The sequence below is a fragment of the Pteropus vampyrus genome, unplaced genomic scaffold (assembly GCF_000151845.1).
Source record: "Pteropus vampyrus isolate Shadow unplaced genomic scaffold, Pvam_2.0 Scaffold77, whole genome shotgun sequence".
Taxonomy (NCBI): domain Eukaryota; kingdom Metazoa; phylum Chordata; class Mammalia; order Chiroptera; family Pteropodidae; genus Pteropus; species Pteropus vampyrus.
Window position 1 is genome coordinate 1,663,645 of NW_011888858.1, and position 11,471 is coordinate 1,675,115.

Here is an 11,471-nt window from a genome sequence, read left to right on the forward strand (position 1 = left end):
AAGATGTGTTGGCCACCTTAGGGCTCACTGAACTGGCTGATGCTGGACTACTCCAGGTAAACTGGAGATAAGAGCCCACTCCAGCCAGTATTCAGGTGGGGTGAGGACTACCAACCTGTCACAGACTCAAGCACGAGACACCCACTTCTGAGAAACAACAGTAATGTTCCCTTCTGCTTTAAAGATAGAGAGTAGGGTCCTCATTTGTGATGGGAGCATTAGTCCTTAAGCCCAGGTCCTAACAACCTAAAGATTCACTCTTCCAGCCACCTAGCTCCTGGCTGTTATGCAGATCACCTCAAAGACTGTTTATTCGGGGCCCCCTCTTATATCTTTTACTGACACCCTTCTTACTCCCTAGATGGAAGTAAATAGCCACATGCCTTATTTTCATAGTTTTTCTGTCACACACATCTGATCCTCACAGCCTCCTGATGTGATGATAAAGATAAGAAAGGTAAGGCTCAGAGGAGCATGTTAGTTGCTAATTAAAACTCACAGAGCATCTACTATGTGCCAGGTACTGTCTAAGGCCACTACAAGAGCCACCTCATGCAAGCCTCTGATCATAGCTGTAAGGAAGCTATTGCTTACCCCCATTTTAGAAGTGTGGAAACTGAGACTCACTAGGATCAGTGGCACAGTCATGTAGCAATCAGAGAGGTGTGGCTGGGACTGAAACCTTTGACTCCACATTCGGGCTCATCAGCAGACCTTTCTACATTTACCTCTACAAGATTTCAGAGGCAGATTTCTTTTCAAAGGGAAAAAAAAATCTCATAGTGAGTAGATGAAGTTTGTGCTGGCCAATAAAATCTTGAAAAACAAGGTTCTGGTGTCCTCCATTTGTCTACCATGAACAGTCCCTTTGACTTGCCACATCCCCTCTCCATTCTCCCAGTAAAATGGAAATGCTGGCCAGTTAAAGAGGTTTCTAAGAAATCCAAAACCTTACTTGTAGTAGCATCCTTACGACGAGTGTCTCAAACAATGAAAATTGCTTTCCTAAGTGAAACTAGACTTGAGTGGTTTGTTCTGCACTGTTATAGTCATCCAGTCAGTGGAAGTGTTTGTGTGATTTTTTTCAAAGTTACAAAAACAACCCAAGGAGATAATAAAATACCATCCTCTTTATTGAAGTCGGAGATTCCCTAAAGCTGAAGACTGCAAATTGTGGTGTTTGATTGCCCTAAATGAAAATGTTAGAAGATAAAGAATCCCCTTGGCTTTAACCTTCAAGGAACAAACCATGCCCAGAGGCAAGGAAACACAACCCATCTAATACATTCTCCCTCTGCTCCTTGCCACATTCTGCAAAATTCTCTCTTCTTCCTAACTACATTAGTGCAGTAGGCAATCAATACAAAAAACACCAGATTCATCCTAAGGGATCCTGATTGCAAAACAAAAACTCTAAGCACTTCAGTTCCAAAATATAAACAGTCGATCCCTTATTCTCTGTGTGGCACCCTCTCCGAGATACTCATGCTTCTTGGTTTTCAAAGTTAAAGCTTGTTCTGATGAACCATGGACTGTGTTGTTACAGGCTAATGTAAAGCAAAGCCTTTGTAACCAATTCGAGGGCCTTTGTTTTAGGAGCTTACAGGAAGAACTGGTTAGGTTTACAGCCCCCTCTGGTAAGACTATCACCTCCCTAGAACCTAAATAACCTAAATAAGATGACTCTACATGTACTCTTCTTCCTCTTAACTGATTCACCGTTTATGCTTCAGGTTGATTTTAAGATGGGGCTCCATATTTTCTCCATAGCTCACCAGAGGAAAGCCACTACATAACAATCAAAATAAACTGAACTACTCATCAGTCCCACTCCCCTTCCTGTCACTCCTACAAGATGTCAAGAGAAAATAGATAAATGAGAAAAGTGGATTAACATGACTCCACTTAAAATAGAGAACAAATTATAGGAGTAAATCATGGTAGGCGGGAAGGGTTTGATTAGGATTTTATTTAGAAATGTGAAAGTACATAGTAAGAAAATATGTATATTCAATCTTATATTTAACAGAATGTAGGTTCTAAACATCTTTAAAAATTAAGTTAATGTGGGTTTTTTCCATTTATTTTCCCCCAAAAAAAGTTGAATAACAATACAACTTAAGATCTATCACTTCCTGTTTAACTTTCACAAAATTTTTCATAAAGAGGGTTGCTTTTGCAAAAATATTCAAAGGTTTCTTCAGTTTTCTCATGGGTCTCTATTTTCCTTTGATATTCATATCATTTTCTTTTGAAGTATTGTTCCAGTTATTAGAGCTGTGTAACCAATTACATCCGAAACTTAGTGAGTTTAAATAACAACACCTATCTTGCTCACAAATGAGCAATTTGAGCACAGCACTGTGGGGACAGCTCATCCCTATTTCACTTGTCATAAGCTGGAACAAATTCTGGGGTCTGGGATCATCTGCCAGCCTGGTTATTCATATGTCTGGCACCTGAGCTGGAGGCCCAAACTCCTATATTCATTCCCTCTCCCCTCTCCCATGGCATCTCAGGGCCTCTCAGGGAGAAGGCAGAATCTGTATCAATTTTTATGCCCTGACTAGCCTGGGAAGTCACACAGCATCACTTCTGCCCCATTCTATTCCTTACATGCAAAACTTTAAAGCCTACCCATTTTCAAAGAGTGAAGAATTAGGCTCTATCTTTTGTGGGAGAAGAGTCAAACAATTTACGGACATGTTTCAAAATTACCAGAAATGACTATTATGTCATCTTTTTTGCTAATTTTGTCTTCTGATTACTGACAAATTCAACTCTGCCAGATCCATTTGTCATTGGTTCTGCATAGATCCATGAGGGCTTGGATTCTTATCTGTCTTATACACAACTAGTGTCCAATACCTAGTACCTACTACATGGAAGGTGCCCAATAAATATTTGTTAAATTAATAACTGGTTCAATGGTTCTGCAACATCAGTTTTGTCAATATTTGCAATTTTGCTTTGTAACCAGTTTTCCTTTTTTTTTATTGTATTGCCTGAAGTTAACAACTTAAGGTAATAAACAAGAGATTAGTTTTAAAAGATGTTGATAAAATAAGCAGAGACAGAGCTAATATTACCCAAGGATATTGAAACGAGAATTAATATTTTAAGTGATCACTTCATGTTGAGGGGAGCAGAACAAGTTCTGTTCCCCACTTGAAAACACATAACCGCAAAGGCCCAGCTAATGAAGATTTAAAGAACAAAGACTCCTAGAACATCTTTGAGCAAATCAAAATCTATTTGAGCTTCATTCAAGTTTTCCAATTGTGGAAGGGCATTCCCTCTCAAGTTCTAACTTCTTGATGATTTTAGAAGTTAGAATTTTAGACCAGGGTCATAGATACAAATGGACATATATTTAGCATCCATGAAAATAAACTTATAATTAAAAATAATATGTATCACATTCTTGATTTCAAACTATATCACAAAGCTCTAGTAATCAAAACAGCATGGTACTGGCATAAAAAGAGACACATAGATCAATGGAACAGAATAGAAAGCCCAGAAATAAACCCACATATATACAGTCAATTAATTTATGACAAATGAGCCAAGAATATACAATAGAGAAAAAACAGTTTCTTCAATAAACGGTGTTGGGAAAACTGGACAGCAATATGCAAAAGAATGAAACTGGACCACTATCTTAAACCATACACAAAAATTAACTCAAAATGGATTAAAGACTTGAATGTAAGACCTGAAACCATGAAACTCCTAGAAGAAAACATAAGCAGTAAATTCCCTAATATCAGTCTTGGCAATGATTTTTTGGATTTGACACCAAAAGCAAAGGCAATGAAAACAAAAGTAAACAAGTGAGACTACAGCAAACTAAATGGCTTCTACACAGCAAAGGAAACATCAACAAAATGAAATGACAACGTACTAAATGGAGGGAAGTATTTGCAAATCATATATCTGATAAGGAGTTAGTATCCAAAATATATAAAGAACTCCCACCACTTAATAGAAAAAAATATCCAATTAAAAAAAAGGCAGAAGGTTTGAATAGACATTTTTCATAGAACTACCATGTGATCCAGCAATCCCATTTCTGGGTGGATATTTATCTGAAGAAAACAAACACTAATTCAAAGAGATATATTCACCACCATGTTCATTTGCAGAATTATTTACAATAGCCAAGACATGGATGTCATCTAAGTGTCCATCAATGAATGTATGGATAAAGAAAATCCATATTATATATATACACACACAATGAAATATTATTCAGTCATTAAAAAAAAACAAAATCTTGCCACTTGCAACAACATGTATAGACCTTGAGGACATTATACTAAATGAAATAAATCAGACAGAAAAAGGTAAATATCATATGATCTCACTTATATTTGGAATCCAAAACAAAACAAAACAAAAAAACAAGCTCATGGATATAGAGAACAGATTGGAGGCTGCCTGAGGTAGGGGGTTGGGGGTATGCAAAAGGGTGAAGAGAGTCAAAAGGTACAAGTTTCCAGTTATAAAATGAACAACTCATGGGGATATAATGTATAGCTTAGTGACTACAGTTAATAATAATGTATTGCATATTTGAAAGTAGCTAGAAGAGTGCATATTTAAAGTTCTCATCAGAAGGGAAAAAATGTAACTATGTATGATGATGGACGTTAACTGGACTTCCCATGGTGATCATTTTACAATATATACAAATATCAAATCATTACATTATACTTCTGAAATTAATATGTTATGTCAATTACACCATAAGAAAGATTAAAATAATAATAATACTAATGCTTAAAATAGTTGCTTTCTAATTACCATTTACTATGTATCAGACATTGTGTTTTCCATATATTATCTCATGTAATCTTCACAGCAAATCTTTGAAATAGATGTTATTGTTTCCATTCTTCCAATGCTCAAATAAATTAGACTTTCCGCTGGTAATGTGATGGAAAACGTACCACCCTCAAGTCTAACCGCAGAGTACATGCTGTTAACATCCATGCCTTCTCATCTCCCATTTGTGCAGAGCAGAATGATTACATGAGGCCCCGCTGTAAAACCAGGCATACTGGAACAGGGAACCTATAGTACAGGTTGGTCTCAGGCTTCAGCAAAAGACATTCAATTATAAGAAAGACCAGAATGACCAAGTTATAACCCATCTTCAAAAACAGCTTTCTGTAGATGCTGCCACATAGCCTTCTCTCTCCTGGTTTCCTGAAAGACTTTCTAAATAATTCTAACTCAAAAATCTCTCTTCTCAATCAGAGCACATTTTTCCCTTGGTTTAGAAAAAGCTTCCACCCTATCCTAAGATTACACAGTATAAGAGTTTGACCCATTTTCTAATGTGTTAAGAAAACCATATTTAAAAAGCAAGCTAGAAATTAAAGACAGCAAGGGCCGTTGTCCCTAAAGCTGATCTCTAAAGGCAGGCTCAAAATAGTTTACAGACATTATCTAATTCACTGTCATAACAAAGCTGGCATTATCTTCTCCATTTTGCTCATAGAGAACTGAAATAAGAAAATTATAGCCTGACTTTGACACTGTACAGAGGCACTTCTGTTACTCCTATTGCAGGAGCTGGCTGGGGAGAAGCTGGAGGGAAACCAGATTGGCAGCAGTGTAGAACAGTTTTCAAAAGGATTTCCTCAAACATGTCTCAATACCCTGGAGCTAAAAGGGTTGCTAGATGAGCCAGAATCTCTTCAACTTCGCTTGCACAGATTTTATGTGCTTCATAGATTAGGATTCTGTAAAAGATTTCCTTTTGACAAAGGGATTGACTTCTAAAACTCTAATAAAACCACTGACCTGGAGATATTTAGGGTATAGCCCTTTAAAAAGGTGAAAATTTAATAATATTCAATGGCTGTTCAAAAGTCTAAAAGCAACCATTCACTGCGAACCGTAAGCTTCTCCGATGTGTCCCGCACTATGCTAAGCACATTACAGCCACTAATTTATTTCATCATGAGAAACTACCATTATATGGATGAGAAAACTAAGTTTAGAAAAATTAAGTTACTTTCCCAAGATCATCAAGCTGATGTGTGGTGGAACCAGGTCAAAGTCAGGCATCCTAAAATCCTTTCTCCCCCGCCCCCAGGAGCTTCTGACAAAGGCTCCTGGAGCGTCTGATCCTACATCTGCCAAAGTCCAAGGCTGCAGCAACGCAAAACCGTGCCTTCCATTGTCCTAGCATCTGCTTGTCCTCCAGCAAGGCTCAGTAGCTATGAGGGGCACAGAAGTCATTCCTTTCTGCCGAAGAACAGCTTCAGGGCATTCTCCCTCTGACTCAGCCCAAGTTCTGGCACCCTGCATTGGGGCAGCTGGCTCCTTCACGCAAGCCCCTCAATCTGGAAATGTCCTCTCCTGCGAACACCATGGAGGAGGCGCCAGTGCTGTTCTGGGTGGGTAAAATGAGGGGTTTCCCAAGAAGGAAAGAGGGCTCAGCTGTAGCCTTCGGGGTGCACTTTGTAGCTATCGACAGGAGGGAGAAATAAGGCCAAGTCCAGATATTTGGGCAGGAATAGGATGGGCTCAGATGCGCTAAGTTTAGGGGCAGTGATGAGGTCAGAGAATCAGGCCCAAGACATGGCTATCTACTCTCCTCGGATTAACACGGATCTCCAGAGATCTCTTGAGTTCTGTGGGGTGGGCGGAGGGCCCTGGAGTGAGACACCGAGTTGCCACAGGCCCCCTGTCTCAGAGTTATCAGTGTGGGTGCTGGCACATACCGCCTTTCAAATAAACCCCAATCCTCACGGACACCACCGCACACCACTCCCAGACTCACAGTGCTGCAGAGAATCACGCCAGGCACCAGGTTGTGTTTGGGGGACTATGCTCTGGCTTAACCATAAGATGCATCCGCGAGACCACCGGAGATGCGGAGATGCGGAGATGCGGGGATGCGGAGATGCGGGATGCGGAGATGCGGGATGCGGAGATGCGGAGATGCGGAGATGCGGAGATATGAACTGCAAATGTGCAACCATAAGTCTACGAGCCTGCTATTGCAGTGGATGGGGGTGGATGGGAGTGGTACCTCCCGAGGAGCCAGTCCAGTTTACACCAAAGCCCAAGGGCACAGCAATCCAAAATGGCCCATACTGTTAACCATCAATGAATGACCTCAATTCAGTCCTGAAGTTCCTGAAAGATAAAGATAGCTAGAACTGGCAACTTGTACTCTTTAGACTACAGAACAGAGAAAAGCAAAAGCAAGATGTCATATAATAAACAATTTTTTTTTCATTTTATTTTATTAGTTTCAAGTACAAAGTACGTTGGTTAGACATTTATATAGTTTATAAAATGATCCCCCTAATTGCTCTTTCTCTCCTCTGGCTCTCCACCTAGCCATTACAGTAATGCTAACTGCATTCCCTATGCCGTGCTCCCCATCCCTGTCACCATCCATCAGCTACTAATTTGTACTTCTTTGCCCTGGAGTTCCTGGAAGGAAGCCTCTAAATCCTTGGAATTTCCAGAGTAATAAGAGTGTCTTTGTTACTCTCAGTGGGCCCTGATAGTTTATGCTAACAAGATCACTCAATGTGGGCCCTAAATAATGTAAGCTAATGACATGACTCAGGATGGGGGCTGGCCACAGCAGAAAGACCAACCTGTGATGAGAGAGGTGCGGCTTTGAGTCATCTGATATCAGCCCCACTTATGGGGGAGAGGACTAGAGATTGAATTCAGTCTTTTAGCCAATAATTCAACCAATCATGCCTATGTAATGAAGCCCCAACAAAATTCCAGACACAGAAGCTCATGTGAGCTTCACTGGTTGGCAATACTCTATGTACATCGATACCCATCAATGAGCTGGAAGAGTGATGTATCCTGACTCCACAGGGAGAAGACACCTCATGCTAAGCATTTTTTCTTTTGGCTGGTGCTGATTTTTATCCTCTTTGTTATAGTAAAATGGTAATCATAAGTATAGCACTTTCCTGAGTTCTGTGAATCATTCTAGCAAATTATCCCAAATTAGTAGCCAATTGCTCATAAGTGAGTATAGCCTGGGAACCCCTGAACTTATTGCTGGTGTTTGAAGTAGAGGAGTCTTGTGAAGGACTGTGCCCTTAACCTGTGAAGTTTGGCCTAACTCTGGGTAGCTGGCGTCAAAAGTCATTGTTCGATGATATGCAAAAAATTCTATATTCATCTCTACTTGGCTAAAAGGTATTTTCAGGATTCAGAACTATCATATGGCTCACATGAGCAACAATTCTCTAAGGGCTCTTGCTTCCATGTCCATGTTTCATTGTGCCTCTTAACCAGATGATCTTACTTTAACCCAGGGGTCCCCAAGCCCCAGACCACGAATCAGTACAGGTCAGTGGCCTGTTAGGAACCAGGCTGCACAGTAGGAAATGAGCAGCGGGTGAGTGAGTGAAGCTTCATCTCTATTTGCAGCCACTCCCCAGCACTAGCATCACCACCTCAGCTTCACCTCAGATCATCAAGCATTAGATTTTCATAGGAGCACCAGTCCCTGGTGCCAAAAAGGTTGGTGTCCACTGCTTTAACCCACCAGACCCAGGGCTCATTCAGGATAATGATGAACCACCACAGCTGCTTCAAGACCTTCACCAGAGGAGAATCTTTGCCCATGGGCTCCGTGAGTTTTCCTCCCTTACACTTTATTCTTTTTGCACCTCCACTGTGTAACAATCTAAGATTTCATTCCTCATTAAAATAGAAAAAGATCAGTATCTAGGTACACTTAACAATCTTTTGCACTATTCTTCAGGCCTCTAACTAGCTACAACTCTGGACACAGGCTTTCTAAATCCTAAATAAGTATATTTATAAAATGAGAAGATAAAGTATAGACTAAATCATTCAGTGACTTAATGTAGAATTTGAATTAAACAAAGGAAAGGGACTAGAATCTGAGAATCATAAGATTTATGTCACTCTTATAAAGAGCTAGGCAGCAAATTTGGGAGCTGTAAAAGTCCTCAGAGATTATCTAGTTCAAAACCTTCATTTTGTATGTTAACTAGACTTATTGAAAACATCTTTATTTTTCAGGTGAGGAAACTAAGGCCCAGGAAGGTTACAGTGAAATGTCTTTTCCTACATTATAAACTAGGGACTCTGAAGACATTATTTTCTTGGAATGTATTTTATTTTTAGAAGTCAAACTCGCTAAAATGCTTTGTTCCAAAGCAGAAAACTCATACCATCAATGTAATAACTTATTCGCAACACAGTTTGAAAATGTCACCATTAACAGTAGAATGATCTTATGATTATGTCATGACAATGCAGAAATCTTCCAGGTTTTTGGAAAGGTCTCAGTTTTTGTTTCCATGGAAGTTATTCTCTAGGAGCATGAAGGAATGAAAATAAGGTATCTTAGATCCTCTTTCTAGAGTTACACAACATTTCTATGACTTTTTTTCTGAATTATTCCCAGTTCTTTAGTTATAAAATTGGCTGACAGGATACATGGCTTGTTTTCATAGTAGTTGTGTTTCTGAGAGAGAGCTTCAGATCCATTTTTAATCGAGCAAAGGACTTTGCTATTTAAAGAAATCCTCTTGTGAATTCTTTTGTAAAACCAAAAAGAAAATGATTTTCTAATGTAAATAAACTCCCCACAATTTTTCTACTTTGGGAATTCAGATTTCGGTATGTAGGAGTGTCTTTTAAATGAGGTTCCCCTACATTACATATCTTCACTTATTCCAGGTAACATGAGAAAAAGGCAAATGAATGTGGCAAAATGCTTAGATATCCTCAGAAAAAGAGTCACCTGATTCAGGTAGAGTGGGAAAAACCACAAAGGCTTTGTTTCCTTTATTCTGGACTAACAAGGCTGTTTTTTTTTTAAGATCCAGTCAGAATGTACAGCAGCAAATAGCTCACAAATGTTTAATACATGATCAAATGCACCTCACAATTCACCCAAACACCTAATGTATTATTCCAGTAGGCTATGAGAGACAAGCATCAATCAAAATTCAGGCTATAACATCCTTTCTCAAGGTGAAAGAACTAAAACAACTGTATTATCTGTACGACGATCACTCCTCTTTTATTTGCAGCTGCGTTCCACTCTGACCATCAGAGAAGGAATGGCATAGCTTTACTGCGGCTCTTATTAAATATTATTACTGTGGTGCAAGCCTGACGATTGAGAGAGGAGAAAAAAAGAGGCAGCTTCATTGCCCAGAGGAGATCCAGTAATCAGATGGTCTGCAGCCTGAAAAGGGCATCAATCTTCTGAATCCAATTCTGACTATACACTTTGGCAGCAACTGTATGGTCTTGGTATAAAATGTGGACAATATTAAGGTAATTGCTAACCTAAAAAGTGTGTATTTAAGAAAGAAAACAAAAGGGAAGGCTATAGAGATTGAGAACACCATTAAGAATACTAATTGAGATTTTAAAATAACAGTACTGAGGAAATACTTTAATATGTTGGACTAGCCATAGGATTTATTTATTTATGTATTTTCCTATTGTAGTCCTTTGTCTTCTTTGTCTCTTTTTTTTTTTTTTTCTTTTTTTGGATGGCAGTCTAGGATCCCATCTGCCTCCTTCCTGGTTTTGAAAAAATATCTACCTGTATCCTTGAGCATACTCTTTGTGGGTTCCTACAAACTCCCACAGAGGAAGCTACAAAGACTCCTTCCTTTCCCCACATCCTGGTAGGCAACACTGGCACATAGTCAAGGCTCAGCCTGTCAGATGCTTTTACTTACCTGAATTCTGAGCAAGCAAAGCAAAGATCAAGGGTGGGTTAAATGTACTCACAGCAGCAGAATGACTACAACAGTGGCATGGCCAGATTCCCCCACTTTTTGACTCTCTGGTTCACGATCATTTTCTAAACATGATCTCCCAACCTCCACTCTGCTGGAAAGTCCTTTCTTTGTTTTAGAAGTCAGAGTTGATCTCTGGTACTTGCAATCTAAAGCATCATAATTGATATCCATCATTCTAAGATTCCATGAATGTGAGACTGAGGAACAGAGTGAGGAACATCCTAAAGGAAAAAAGTATGCTTTCCAAAGAGCTCATTTTTATTCAAGGTTCCTATTTTACATCCTATAATAATATGAGAAATGCATATAGAAAATGAATATTCCTCTTGTACATTTATTATTGCCGCCTTATATGTGAGATATTTTCCTACTGTTAGCCATTCCACTGGTTGGGTGAATCCCCAAGAGTAACTAGGGAATTGAAATAATTGATAACATGGTAGATTTCTTTCAAGAATTCCAGCCCTGAAAATGAGCACAAGAGATATCCCTTAAGACTGAAGTAGGAACATAGTAAGAAATCCAATAGGAGATGCAAAGTTGTGAAACTAGGAGAAAAGTAGGCTTTGCCTACCTTGGCAGGAAGCTGAACTGGGGGGAAGAGTCCCCCAAGATAGGTCCTTCAACCATAGAGGATCCAGAATCTTAAGAGAAAGCAAGCCCAACTGCTACCCT

At 39.4% G+C, this 11,471-nt stretch overlaps 1 pseudogene; it reads left to right on the forward strand.

Annotated features, from left to right (window-relative positions):
- LOC105293797 overlaps positions 1–6,982 on the forward strand; it is an 84,377-nt pseudogene extending 77,395 nt beyond the window's left edge.
- The last annotated feature ends 4,489 nt before the right edge of the window (positions 6,983–11,471 follow it).